The sequence below is a fragment of the Megascapheus bottae genome, chromosome 12, assembly GCF_031878675.1.
Source record: "Megascapheus bottae isolate mThoBot1 chromosome 12, mThoBot2.hap1, whole genome shotgun sequence".
Taxonomy (NCBI): domain Eukaryota; kingdom Metazoa; phylum Chordata; class Mammalia; order Rodentia; family Geomyidae; genus Megascapheus; species Megascapheus bottae.
Window position 1 is genome coordinate 4,258,894 of NC_143520.1, and position 15,870 is coordinate 4,274,763.

Here is a 15,870-nt window from a genome sequence, read left to right on the forward strand (position 1 = left end):
TTAAGCCTGTCATTTACCTTCCTGTGGCATAATTCTATTGAAAATACTGACCAAGAAAGGAATAGTCAAAAAATAAAATTTAAAAGTCTCACTGTCACATCAGACCTTGACTATTGAATGGGGTAGCATTTATATTCTGATCCAAATTATGGTTTAAAGGCTTGCCCTTTCCGAGATTCCACATCATGCTCCTTCTCTGGACTTTCCTGAGTCGCTCTCAAAAGGCCTGTTGCTTTCACATGACTATTTAGCTTAGTAATTTGTGTGGAATTCTACATAAACAACAGACAAGATAAAATAATGGCATTCACAGGGAAATGGATGAATCTAGAGTGAATCATGTTGAGTGAGACAAGTCAAGACCTAAGGAACAAAAGGCGCATGGTATCCTTAATATGTGGCTATTAAATCCAAAGAGTACAAGAGTAAGGACTCAATAACTGCATACCCAAAGCTATGAACATGGTAATGGAAATATAAACATAACTATATAGACATAAAAACCTACGACTCTATAGACATAATGTTTTATTTCTTAAATTAATATGTTTCTATGACATACAAACCCTTAGCCTAATTTTGATTAAGTTCTAAATACTAAGTCCCAGTGATTGTAAATAGATATTCCCTCCTTGAACACTTGTTTGTTAAACTTGTCATTCAAAATATGATGTAAAAATCAACATTAATAAATTCCTTAAAAAATAATAAAAAGGGTATAGCTTTGCCAGTTATAAGCATGGGCTTTGAATTCAGACTGCCTAGATTCAAATTACATTTTTCCTACTCATTAGGCTACATGACATAGGCCAATTCTTTTTAATCTCTGTATGCCTCAGTTTCCTGATATTGAAAACAGGAATCATACTACCTCCTTACCTCATAGTAGTTACCACCCCTGAGGTGCTATGAGAAATAAATTTTTGTTAAATATTTAGAATAGGTCCCAGCATTGGGTAAAATTACTGTGTCTCGGGGAAGGAAGTCGTTTCATCTTAACCATCTACCCTGCTAAGGGTGCCCATTTTGTGAGTAAGTAACCTGTTTCTAGATAGCCACAAGCTATCTTGCTTCAGTGTGCTCTGGATAGAGGTCAGAAGATTCACTCTCGTCTATACTTTTGATCAGATCTTGTTCCCTGAGCACCAAATTGAGTTACTCAAATTTCTGGTATATTTAATTTTTTCAGTTATTCTTTGAGCATCTCTTCACTTTTAAGAGTTCAGATCCATACCCTGAACTTACAGTGGGAAGAGAATACCATCTCCTTCATTCTTTCCTATTGGCTTCTACATCTCTTCCCTTTTTTGACAAATAAATGCTCCTATAAATATTACCAGAACAATTTTTTTCACTGAAAATATAGGTCTGATCTAGCCAGCAAAACACTAGGATACATTGGGAATTTTACCTACCTGGTAGAGTCATTAGGTGGCCCATTGTATCTTAATTAAAAATAATTATAATGTGATGACTAGCGAATGTAGATTTAAAAACATAGAAACTAGGTATCGATGGTTCAAAATCTATGAACTCTGCTTATCATGTAGGGGAACAGGAAAACTATAACTGTTAGGGACTCTCCTCTTCTCTGGCATTTAGGCAGTAACCTAGACTCATTTCTGAGGCTGTGGCCAGCTGTGATCTAACTCTTGCACTCTAAAAAGAGAGAGAGAGAAAGCCAGAGACAGAGAGATAGAGACAAAGACAGAAAGAGCATTTGACAAAGGCATGCCTGCTTCTGTTAGCACAAGTTATACAACTTCACAGGAGTCCATCAGGAGCTTGTGACATAGTCATGCCTACTTGCAAGATACTCTCTGACCAGTAAGCCACCACCCTTTTACACTTATATCCTACAGAAGGAAAAACATCTTGTAATGGACAGCTAGCCCCTTCTACACATGGAAAAACCACTTACATTCATCCAAGTCAATCAAAATGAATATTCAACTTTAAAATATGTTTACTTCAGATCAAAATTAAAGCCCATTGCCAAACTATGATTATACAGAACTAGTTATTAAAAGTATATTTAAATTTTAATCAGCATATTTTCTTCCTGCATATCCTCTATAAGCAACTATGGATTTGGTAGAAAAATGTTTGTATATAAAGAATATTAAATTAATTTTCCTTACAAAAATCATACGAAGTAAATTTTACCTTGGTTTAAAAAAAGAGTAATACAGCGGTAAGAAGTGAGACATGATCACCTACTATTATCATAACTTTCTTTCCCTTTTTCCTCTCCATTCTATTTTACTTTTACCATCCATATAAGGACCAACATTAAGTCTCTGGTAAGGTTTGAGGGAAAGTAGTAAATGTATTGACGTTACGCTACTCATTAGCAATACTTTGAGGACTATTTTTAACTTTAATAAGCTAACTCGATTCATGCTGAAATGACTGGATTTCAGTGTGATAAACAAATACCCCTGATTCAATCAGCATCTTTTTTTTTTACATTCCTAGTGCATTACACATAAGCTTTCCTAATATTGGTGCCACTGTGCAAACAGTACTGTCACTTAGAACCACGGTCACCTTTTGTAAACAAATGATTCAATTAATAAACCTCACCAGGGACTAGGACTTTTGACTTAAAGGTTGCCTTTCTAAGATTGCTTTATAAAGCAGTCTCCACATTCCTGGTGCTCCTGACCTGCCTGCGTTGCAGGACTTGCTAATGAACTGCTCAGCCGCTGAGTTGAGTAAATATAAAAGGCCATTTCTCTTTGCTCTTTTCACACCTTTTAATTGGAAGATGTATGTTTTGGTCTGATTCATACCACTTTTATGTGCTAGATTCTTCTGTGCATAAAATTTCAGTTGAAATTCTACAAGCAGGAGGGTCATATATTTTAGCGTGGGCAGCAAGGTTGCTTTAATTCTTTAGGAATAGGATTAATAGATCATGAGTGACATGATGGATTGGTTGGAGAATTTCATTCCAGCCTAAGTGAGTTTTAACTCCCATAATGTGTCTGTCCATGTTTCTAAAGCAGTTATTTTCCAAATAGAATGCACAAGGTAGCCCAAGAGGGTTAACAGAGATTATATTAGTCGAGACTCTTTCCTGTTGCAAGTGATAGAAACACTTCTCAAAAATGGATTAGGCAAAAAAAAAAATACTCATAATCATGTCTGTGAAATGTCTGGGACTGAGCTGATTTCAGGCAAGACAATGTACTATTGGGCATCTCAACAAAAATCAGCTGACACACTCCTCGTAGAAGAGCTAGATCCATTTATTTATACAGACACTTGTATGGAGGTATGAAAGTAGGCAGTGAAAATGAGATGTATGTAGTAGCTCAAAATTAGCAGAAGACCCAGTACTACGTATAAACTTGAAAGGGAAACCAAGAACCTGAGGGTAATTTTGACAAAGTCTGAGTCAATACTGCAAAAGGACCCAGTGGATCAAGCCTTTTCTTATTCTGTTGAGCTCTCAGGTCCGGCTCTGTCTGGAATTCAGTGAGACATGTTCATGGGCCAGCTAGTTAGGTAGTAGACATAGGTAGAAAATGAGTCCCATCTTCTGGCTTTTCCTTATCCCCTATTGTCCTGAATATTGTTTCCCTCATGGTGGCAAAAGATCTCCAGCAAGCCCATGAAAAATTCTCATTAGAGTAGTTACCACTGAATGGGTTCCTTTCCTTAGTCCTGAGTTGAACCTAAGTCCCCAAATAGACTCATTAATCCTTGCTAAACTGATCACTGTAGGCAGGAAATAGTATGCACAGACAAGCTAGCTTCCCATTATGTATCAGACTGTGGAGTGGGGATGAAATCAGCCATTTCTGAACACACTGGATTGAGTTAGAGGTGTATTGGTCCTCAAAGGGAATGTTAGGATTCTATTTTCAGAAAAAAAAGAAGCTGATACTAGAAAAGTGGATCTACCAAGTAAAAATAAAATGTAAAAGCAGTGTGAGAGTAACTCCCAGTTGTTTCCTTAACCAAGATCCACTCTGGGAAATGTGACTCTTCTCTTGGAATATATGTAGACAATAAGAGGAATGCATATTTATTCATCCTCCATGAAATTTTGACTCTATCAGATCAATGGTAATTATTCTTTCAATGGTGGGAAACACTACTGAGAGGTGTTGGGAGCCGAGTGCAGGGTCAGGCTGGCCCATGAGTCTGCATCACTGAGTAAGATAACCACACAAAGAAATAAGCTATTGTGTGACACAATGCCTATGAACTTTGAGCTATATCATCGATATTGTGAATCATTTTCTGCTGAGAATTGATTACCATTCGGTATGAATGTGTTATTGCTTTATCACTCTCTGCTGAGACCTATTGTGAGAGTAAACATGTGGCCCTCCTCCGCCCTGCCCACCTTTGTGCTGTTAGGCTCCTGCACCCTATATTAGCTGAATGTACTTCCTCAATAAATGAGCTCCTGCCTTGACGGATCTCCCTAAAATGTTTGATTGTCCTCCGGGGAGGGAGGGCTGGGTGTAGGTGGTCATTCAGTCATTCGGCGGCCCTCTCCTTTCTTGGCTTGTCCTGGTCAGGGCGTGTTCTCTCTATCCCTCCTGTGGGTCGGGAGGGACCAACGACTCAAAACACCGACAAGAGGAACACAAATAAGGACAGGGGTGTCTTGTTGCTTTCTAGGAAAGTGTTTTGCCAGTGAGCAATATACCCCAGTTCAGGGTGATGATCTTAGAATTGATCAAGAATGAAATACTTAGAATTATAAGGAATTTAGCATTAGATTCTTATGAACACTTGATATTGTACAGAAAATTAATTATATTTTTGGTTTCTTTAGGAGGGAAGAGTCTAGTTTTCTTAGATTTTCAGAAGAGTGGCCCTGAAAGAGTTAAGAGCTTGGCGCTGAAATGAAAAAATAATCTTCTCAATGACTCAGTATACCTACAGAGAACAATTGAAAGAATGCTTCGTCAAAGTCTTCATTTAAGAGAATCCATACCACTGTTTCTTCCATTGGTTTTAAAAATTATAAACAGATAGCTCTCCTCTCCAAAGAAGAAGAAAAGAAAATATGTAATTAAAATCAACATAAGTAAATCAAATAAAAATGATATATCCCTGAAAGTTGTTGTGCTTACATTAATTCAGTACGTAATTAAAGAAAATAATATAAATACCTAGGGTAAATATTACTTTTAAAAGTGTTTTTTGTTCCCTTTTTTGTTCCATTTTTAGTGTCTTTAAATAATGACTACTATATAAGCATACAAAATTTTGCTTCTTAGCATAACCTTCTCATCCCTGGTGCCTTTCAGTATGCTAAACTAGTTAATCTCATCAACTAAGAACCCAGAGACCAAGAAAGATGATTATGTGCAAGTACCAGCTCCATCTCAGCAGGGATTTAAAACACAGACAGATATAAACACTGCAAGAGTAGAACATGACTCCCTGACCCTCCTTGGATTCTCAGCAGACAGCCAAGGGGACAGTCTTAGAGTTGAGATGGGGATTAAATAATTGTGCAAGATGCTGGGCTGCCATAACAGAGTTACAAACTCACTGGTTTAAGCAAAATACATTTATTTTTGATGGTCTGTGTGGAACAACTCCTTATAGATTTCTCCTAACTACTTGTAGTTTACTAGTTGTACTATTACCTGGGTTGTGGAGGTAAGATTTCAGCTACCACTTTTCAGGGAACACAATTCATCCCCTAATTGATTGTACATTGCCTATTCAACAGTCCAGGTTCAGATTTATAACATTAAATGACAAAATTAGTGATTTTAGATCAGACACTGATCTGATTTTTTTGGAAGGGCAGAAATAGTTAGGCAACTACAGAAATTAAGAAGGATTAGATCTTGACTAACATATACAGATATTTCAATAGTTGTGGATATGTTATAAACATAGAATCTTCTGCTCACTTTTGCTGGCATGCCGTCAGTATGTTGGGATTTTTCCTGTCCCTTTTCTCTGTAACAGTATAATTAAAAATTTGGTGAAAGGGAAATGAATTACTGAATCTCACTTCTCTTTTTCTACTAAATAATTTGGGTTAGACCAGCATTTTACAAAATTCCAGAAACACTGAAAAAATCTCCTCCTAGGCTTCAACTAGAAGAGAAAAATTGTAAAACTCTACTTCCTTTTCATTTAAAGAAATCAATATATTAGAAGGCCTGAGAAGTCTTACAAACCAAGATTAAACCAAAACAATGTTTACTCTTGTTTGAAGTAGTTTTCTAAAGTTATTTGATCATATAAAACATTTTTCTCAACTAATTCCCATTTAGCATCCTCTAGTGCTAAAACTATGTAGGGAACATTTTGAGAAACAAAGCAAAATCTAGTTTAAATCTTAATTGTTTTTTGTTTCAGAAAGAAGGAATTCAAAAGAAGGAAGGAGGTAGAATGCAGTAAAAATTCAATTTATATCCTATAAAACTGAGAACAGTAAGAGAAGGGGTGTATTGGAAGGGATGGGTGAGAATGTTGAAAGGGTTGACATTGATGAAGACACATGATACTCATCAACTGCTTTACTGAATAAAAAAAAAACCCAAACAACCAGGAGAAATGGCAACTACATAATTGTGTTTCCTCTCTAATACTTTTAGTTACACAAGCTCTGCTCTGTGTTTCTGGTAGGCAAATCATACATGTCATGGCTTAGTCACAGCCCTAGCTTCTACCTGGAAGAACTTGCTAAGAATGTTATTTTTTTTTTTGAGAACATGAGGTGAAAGAAACAGAGGGCTTTCTGCTTGATGCTAAGCAAATACACAATTACTCTAATGGAACATGGGGCAAGGCCTCCAGAAAAGCTACAAGTATGTCTAAAGTACACCTTTGTATGATTAATCTTTAGTAAAACTAAGTTGGCATTATTAGCTCAGAATTAAGCAGTGGATATTCTGAAATTGTTAGGAAATCAAATCTCAGAATCTTCACCACCACACACTATACTGAAAAGATCCTTAAGAGAGGGATGAATTAGAACATGGACAGTCTTGTTCTCATGCATAGCAGATTTCATGATTCTTCATAGAAATGTGTTGTCATCGATGTTAAAGATAGTATTACTTCTAAAATAGAGTGAAAGAGAAATAACCTCTTTTATCTCTCCCCAAATAAAACCCTTTTATTATGTGTGGCAGTATATATCTATAATCTCAGTTACTCAGGAAGCAGGAGTTGTTTAAGGTCAGTCTGCACAAAAGTTAGTAAGAGTTTTATCTCCAAAATGAAAGATAGACAAAGTATGGGAAGCATGTATTAAAATGGTAAAGTAGGCTTTCCTAGCAAGCATGAGATTATGGGTTCAATTCCCAGGAAAGAAAGGCCTTTCTCAAATCCCAAATTATTCTGAATAATAGGAAGTCAGAAACCATCACTGAATTCTGCAGCCGATTTATAGAGCTGTGTTATTGACAAGAAAATGATCACAATTCAAGTTAATTAAAAAATTATATCCCCTTTGATTCCTCGGTACCACATACATAGAAAAAGCCAGAAGCAGTGCTGAGGCTCAAGTGGTAGAGCTCTAGCCTTGAGAAAGTCCAAGGATATGGCTCAGGCCCTGAGCTCAAGCCCAGGACTGGCAAAAAAAAAATTATATCCCTTGAGACCGAACAATATGCAGGTGTGTCTGGTCCTCAAGGAACCCTGCTGTCAGCCAATCAGAGTTGGCATGCAATGCTACGGTCTGAGATCATCAAGGAAAGCCTAAACATTCCATCAGTAGTGGCCATTTTACTGTGTGTCTCAGGTCTATGACGAATGCATACCAAACACACATTAGGATTCCAAGCAGCAGCTGAGAAGCAGATTGAACTAAAGCACTGTAGCGGTGTGGCAGAGCTAGAAAGGAGATGGATGCCTCACTGGGAGATAGACAGCGTGACATGGTAGAACACAGATGTGTGGATGTTTTTAAGAAAGGTGTCAAAACAGACTATGAGGGCATGCAGCAGATTGTGGCTGCAGATATACATAGAAGGGCAATGTTCTGTGTCTGCAGGCTGGAGAATATAGCTTGGCATGTTTTGCATTAGGAACATTCTATTGAGAAGACTTATAAAACTATTCTGTAGTCTTTCTGTGTTCCACCAATGTACAAGCAGAGAGGAAAATCATGAAAACAACTCCATTTGTAATATCCACAAAAAACACCCTAGGAATTAACATAACCAAAGATACAAAAGGTCTTTATAGTGAAAATTATAAAAAAATCTAAAAGAAGAAAAATCTAAATGAACATCAGGAAATTGAAAGACCTTCCATGTTTATGGATCTATAAAATCAATATCATGAAATGGGCCATAGTGCCAAAATTATACACAAATTTAATGCAATGCCCATCAAAATATTAATGAAGTTCTTTACCAAGATAAAGAAAACAATCCAAAATTCACATGAAACAGAAGATCTAGAATAGCCAAAGAAATTCTCATCAGAAAGTAATGCACCTTCTATCTGGTGAATATAATGTAATCCTTCTGTTAATTACAATAAAAAATATATGGAAAAAACAATACAGATGATATTATAACAAAAGAGTCATAACAAAAACAGCTTGGTATTGGAACAAAAATAGATCTGAAGATCAATGGAATAGCTAGAATAATCAGACATAAAGCCATTCACTTACAGTTATCTGATATTTAGTAAAGGAGCAAATAAGGTCCAGGGAAAATAAAGTAGCTTCTTTAATTGGTGTTGGGAAAATGGTCATCCATAGGCAAAAGCTAAAAATGGATCCCTGCTTGTTACCATGCACTAACAACAATTCAATGTGGATCATAGTCATCAACTGGAGCTTTGTGAAGCAGGAGAAACATTAGATATTATAGGTATAGGGAGAAACTTCTTAAATAGAGCCCCAGGGGAACAACAGATTGGAAAGAGAATTGACAGGAGAGACTACATCAAAATGCAAAGGTTCTTCAGAGATAAGGATATAACTACTAAACTAAAATGACAGCCATCAAACATGGAAAAGATCTTTATCAGCAATACCTCAGACAAAGGCTTAAAATCCAATATATTCAAGGAGCTCAAGAAAGTAACCCCTCCCAAACCTAATAAATTGATCACTAAATGGACAAGGGAGCTAGGGAGAGACTTCTCAGAAAAAGAATGGCAAAGAAATATATGAAGAAATGCTCATCATCCTTGGCCATAAAGGAAATGCAAATCAAAACAGCTCTGAGATTGTATCTCACTTCAGTAAGATTAGCTAGCTTTGTGAATTTGAACAACAAATTTTGGTGGGGATGTGCGGAAAAATAACAACTACTGCACTGTTGATGGGAATGTAAGCTAGTATGACCACTCTGGATAGTAGTCTGGAGGTTCCTCAGAAATCTAAACATAGACCTTCCTTATGACCCAGCCATACCACAACTTGGCATCTAAACTGAATAGCATGAGTCAGAATATGATAAGAACACCTGCACATTCATATATAAAAATCTCCAGACCCACAATAGATGAGTGGACTAAAAAAAGTTACCTATATAGAATGGAATTTTATAAAGACATTACAAAAAATAAAGTAATGTCATATGCAGGGAAATGGACAAAACTAGAGCAAATCATGTTAAGTGAGGTAAGCCAAGATCAGAAAGAGCTGGCTGCATGTTCTCTCAAATATGTGGAAATTAGATTAAAATGCACTGTGATATGATAAACTACACAGGACTGGGAATATACACAGTGAGACCAAAACAGGATATTCATAGGAGAGAAACACAAAGGCACAAAGTGCCTCTTCATATTTATATAAAATAATACACATACTGCAATGAACTCCATGGCATAGAAACAAGACACCCCTTTTTATCCCACCTTTTTAATAAGTTTCTAGCTTTTGACAATTCTGTCTTCTTTACCTTATGTATGGTAAATTCAAGTGTACATCTTCAGAGGGGTTTCAGGAAGGATAGAGAACTGGTGATAACAAAAAAAGTGTAAAAGTGAAGCAATGGAGTTCCCTGGACATTGATGAAAATGAATTATACAACTCCTGGGTGGAGATGGGAGGCAAGGACTGAGAGAGATGAAATTGTACAAAAAATGTAGTCATCACTTAACTCATATAATTGTAATCTGTATATCACCTCTATAAAGACAATAATTCAATTAAAATTTAAAAAAATGACTCATGAATGTAGAATAGTCTATCATTATGATTTACTCTAGCATTTTGTGTGCAGTGCAGTCCTGCCTCTGATATATTACTGTTAGAGCACACTATTATATTAATCATTTTTAGCTAAAATAAAAAACAAAACAAACATGCTTTGTTTTCTTCCTACAGAGATAAAGCAAATGGGACAAGATGATTGGGGGATGGAGAATGAGTATCCCAAAATGTCATTATGGAAGTTTTAATAAACTGCTTTCTTAAAAGGCAAGAAACTAATACATAATGTAAACTTAAGAAAGGGAAGGGATGGGTTGGGAGGGTTAGGTGAGAATTTTGAATGGGGTTACAGGCGCTCAAGGTGCACTGTATTCATAAAATGCTTTGGTGGATGGCAACTTTGTACAACTACTCGAAGATAACAAAAATACAAAAAAAAGTAAAACCTAGACAGGTTTCTCTAGAAGAGAAGGCAAAGTAATAGAATTCAATCAAATAGGGGCTGAAGGATCTTCATATATTTAAAAAATTATCCTGATAAAAAAATGACACAGGGTTTTCTTGATTCAAAACACTAGAACAAATTAAATGTACTTTAAAAATGTATTTGCCTCTAATTCCTCCTGCTTTTTTTTAATTCTTTGAAGACAGGGATACATTGATCTATTTCTTATTACAATATTGTCTAATAGTGTAGCTCAAATATCACAGGTTGCCAAAACCAGTCATTAAATTAATTTTGTGACATACTTTCAGATTGTTGTGACACAAGGATTTCAAAAGCATCCACTCCATTTAATGCAGCTAATAAATCCAAAAGTAATCAATTAACAGATCTAACAAAACAACCAAATTCTGAAAATCTTCTATATACATAGCACTACTCTAAGAGAGTGTAAGTCTTTATCAGAAATTTATTTTAAACTAGGTATTAGGTATGTTGGGAACCATTGCCTCCTGAGAGAATACAGTTTCCACTTTCTAGATTTAAATACTCTTCAGTTAGGGTGGGCTAATATGGTAGTATCCAATAGTATTATGTGTATGTAATATTCAGTGTGTATGTGTGAAAATAGATAACTTGGAGTGGGTGAGGTCGGGAGAGATGATAGAGAATAGTGGAAGGAATGATGTCAATATATACACACATTATATTCCTGAACTAATACGTTGAATTAAAACCCTTTTGTACAACTACTTAAATATTACAAAATATTTTAATTTAAAAATTTAAAAGAGAAAATAAAATATATACCTTCAGGAGAATTAATCACAGTCAAGTAAAATCCAATTAGATCACTGCCTACATTTGTTAAACATTAGCTGTCCCTGAAAATGCCATTGAGCAAGTAAAAATATAGTACCAAGAGATTTATTTTCATTATTTCATAGCTTAATATATATTTGAATGACCCACTTCAGAATATCATGTTGACCTTGGGAACTTCTGCACTTGAGACTGTCTTTAAAAATATGGCTCTGACATTTTTGTTTTAATAGACATTTCATTAAGGTCAGTGCTACATTTGCTGTAATAAATACAAGAGAATTAAGAGCTCATCAGCACTGCCGTGGTACAACATTGAATAGATTGAATTATGTGCTTAAGGAGATGAATTGGTGACAATTGGCAAACTCTACTAGAAAAGCTGCTGCCTTGAAAAATATCTCAGTGTAAAAGCATTTTCATGAATTCCTTTTCTGCCTTTGGCATATTTTATTTTGATAAAATGCAACCATAAAGTGGAGTTATCATTTAAAAATTCATACTTGGACCCTTTCATTTAACTCTTGCTTAATGAGCTCATAAGGATCTTAAAAAATACTGAAAATCTGTTACTTGAACTCTCATTGAAAAATATGTTATTCTCTTGCCTCGGGGGAATAATCATTTTTTGATCTAGTTTAAACACACACACAGACACACACACACACACACACAGCGAGAAAAGATGGAAGGACAGGGAAGTATTAAAATGATGAGGAAATATGCTGTATGGGTAGGGTAGAAGAATACTTATAGCTACTTTAAACATCCTTTGTATAAAATGAAACATCAATCTAATTTCAAGTGGAAAGAGAAAGCATGGCATATCCAATGTGGCTTCCAGGCATTTTATATTATGTCTTACCAATGTTCAATTTAAGAAAAGATTGAAGAACATCAGGCTGATATAAAAACAATTTGCACAGAATAAATTTTCTACTTGCCAACCATTTCTCGGAGCAAGCAGCCTTCCAGCAGAGTCAGGATGTCATGTGTCATGGGTTACTGGTACTCAAGCAGAATGATTATTAGCCATAAAATTAGCTGAAAAATAGATACACAGAAGTGTTTAGTGTTTGAATTGAGAGAAATACTTACATCTAAATTATAATTAAATTTTGTCAAATGAGTATATGTGGAAAGGAAAATATATTTCTTGCTGAAATTTGTTTGTTTTCTGTGAGACTTGTTGTAGCAGCCTGAACAATGAGCTCAGTGTGGACATATGACCTGGACAGGCTTTCTCCAAGGTTTTGAAGTTTTAAGGTCAGTAACAATAGGGCCTCCTGGAAGGAAAAGAAAAAAATAGTATTATCACTCACTAATACTAAAACATCACACAACATCAAAGGGAGTGGAAATTCAAAAAGAAAATTTGTAAGAGAGAATTAATTTTTTTTGGGGGGGGGTCATGGCTTGAACTCGGCCTGGGCTCTATCCCTGAGCTCTTCAGCTCAAGGCTACTCCCCTACCCTTGAGCCAAGCCCCACCTCCCATTTTCTACAGGTTAATTGGAGATAAGAGTCTCACTCCTTTCGTGTCCAGGCTGGCTTTGAACCTTGATTCTCAGATCTCAGCCTTCTGAGTAGCTAGGATTACAGGTGTGAGCCATCAGGCCCTGTAAATTAATTATTGTGTGGGGAAGAATGTACTAAAGCCTTCAGAATTCTCCTTTGTGTTGGTCAGAAATTAACTGAGGTAATACAAATGAATCTTTAAAAGTGTTTATCAATGTAAAAAATAGTCAATACTATTAGGTATCATTTTGATCATTTATTATCAGCATTCTCTGGCTTATATTTTCTATTGTTGATTACTTTAAATTAATATTGGCTCTAAAACTCTGATACATTCACTTTCATGAAGAATCAAAGTATCCAAAGCTTTTGAAATAGTTTTTCTTAATATTTATAGTATACAATATTATAATATATGACACACAATATAAAAACACCATGTTGAATGGTGAAATCCTTCACAAATGTATACAGTACATAATAGAAATAGGTCTCAAGAAAATAGTTCAGAACCAAAACACGTGAAGATTAGTGGCCGGATACTGTGTTAATGAGAGGCTGAAGTAAGCCAGAATGGGCAGGAGAATCAAGAATTGGGTGGCCACTAGAACTGATCATGCTAAAAGTTAGTTACTAAAAGTAGGCACTTTGCAAACTATTTGCAAAACTATACTTAAAGAAATAACATAAACTTGACGAAACATGGACACTATTGAAATGCTAAAGAATAGGAAGAAAATTTTAGAAGGAAAAATGATTTTTGTGGATTAAAACAATGTTATTTTAAATGAGTTTGAAATGTAAATACACCATATGTGCCCAAAACAGATATTCATAAATTTTTTACATGAGGCATAGAAAAATAATTTTCTTTCCATGCATCAACAATAAGACTATGCCTCGCTTTGTCAGTAGCTTAAAGGTCTTTATATCTTTTCCAAATGAATTATTACACAGCTGGGGGCTTCTGTCATAGAGGCATGCCATTTTTCTTTGGATCTTATTCACTTTTCTTTGAATCTCTATTTACCCATCCATCTGAAGCAAACTGTCAAGTGACCTTGAAGAGTCATCAATGAGATCTTGACTAAAGAGAATTCTGTCAATCCATATTAGACACTAATGGCTGTCATGGAATCAATTTAAATATTTTTCCTTTCTTATGTTTTGCCCTGTTTTTTCACTAGTCTGAATCTGAGCTTCCTCCATAGACTAAAGTTAATAAATTTGACATTTGGACTGGTTGATACCTGTTCATCTGTTGAATAAGTTAGAATTGCAGAACAAGTTAAAAATAAATTATTGTGAGGTCACTCAAGCATTCCCAACACTATACAGCTGAATATTATATTAAGCATAAAACCTTTGATTTTCTTTAAAATTACTTATCAGAAATGGTGATATATCATGGTAACCCTCCCAAGTAACTAAGCTTAATAAGCTGATTAGTGAGAAACAATCTAATATTTCTACATTTCTACCATTTTCCCTTTTAGTGGCTTGTGTTGGTAACTTCAAGGACAAACCAAGGTCTAATTTTCTGAACTACTTCATAATCATAGGCCCATGTTTCTGAGAATTATCTAATTTGGAGCATGATGATAATACATTGCTATACACAAGTAATCAGTTAAGATACGTGCCTGGAAATCAAATCTACATCCTCCTCCTTGGTTTAGATTAAACAATCTCAATCCCCAAATTTCAACATTTTTTTTTCCTCTTCAGGACCTTGATATCCCTTATCATGCTTTTGTCCCTGTTTGAGACATAATGTACCCGTTACCTGATGAATGTAACTGTAAACCCTCTGTATATTATCCTGACAATAAAATACAATTAAAAAATCTTCAGTAGATTATTATTACAGAAAATTACCTTTGGTGATAGCATAAAAATCATTTCAATTTTATTCCTCCTAACCAAAGATCTTCACATATCACTAAGACCTCAAGTTATTAGGTCATTATTTTTGGAATTTTACTATGGCAGTAAATTTACTTTTACATAAGAAACTCCACATGGAGATATTAAGTAATTACAATTTAATCTTCAATTAACCTTCTCCATGGTGGATAAACTAACATAAATTAAATTGGTTGGCATTTTAAGCTCTATAATACTGGTTTTCTCATAAAAAAAGTAGTGCTACTGTTAGAAAAAAAGAAAATTATTTTGAATGCATAGTTGAATGTAGATTTCATTTATGACTTGTTCTTTATTGTACAGTGATATTCCTAGAAATTGGTAACTACATAATGTTGATTTATTCTACTTCTTTCTCCTCATAAACTCAAATGTTCTTCCAACCAAAACTCTAAGCTCTATTAGATCTTTCCCTTTGTATGCATTAGTCATGCAGGAAGTTAATCACGTGATTATAGATGAAAGTTGTACTAGATTCAGCAAGGCAATATTTACTTTTTTTTTATAATCCTTAGAGATAGCATGCCTAATTGGTAGAAGAAATTAAGACTGGCAAGCCTGGAGATGATCTGATTTATAAACTGTAGTTTCTCATAGCAGAGATGTCCAAAGGTTTTAGAAGAGTGAGTAGCACCCTTACTCAAGGCATGGTGGGAGCTGGGAATGTGCCTTAGTGGTACAGTGATTGCCCAATGCACATGAAGTCATGGGTTTGATTTTTCAATACCACATAGACAGAAAAAGTTAGAAGTGGTGCTGTGGCTAAATGGTAGAGTAAGCCAAAAGAAGCTCAGGGACAGTGCCTAGGGCCTGACTTCAAGCCCTAAGAATGGTAGGAAAAAAATAAGATGGCGAGTAGAGATAAGATGATGACTTATAGGTGAAACCAGAGTAAGACTTCCATACGGATGGCACCAAAACTTTCCACTATATTTCATTATTATTTAGAGAGGTGTGTGCAGGATGGGTTTGGATTTAAATCAATTGTATTACTTTTTAGTTTTATTTTATTTCATTTTCCCTTCAGAACTCCAACTTACATT

General features: G+C 35.2%; 1 long non-coding RNA gene across 1 annotated transcript in view; it reads left to right on the forward strand.

Annotated features, from left to right (window-relative positions):
* Nucleotides 1–5,014, forward strand: part of LOC150056116 (uncharacterized) — a 145,556-nt gene extending 140,542 nt beyond the window's left edge. The window contains exon 3 of the long non-coding RNA XR_016537288.1: nt 4,799–5,014. This is a non-coding gene — a long non-coding RNA (uncharacterized LOC150056116). The remainder of the gene's footprint in view (nt 1–4,798) is intronic.
* Nucleotides 5,015–15,870: the final 10,856 nt, after the last annotated feature.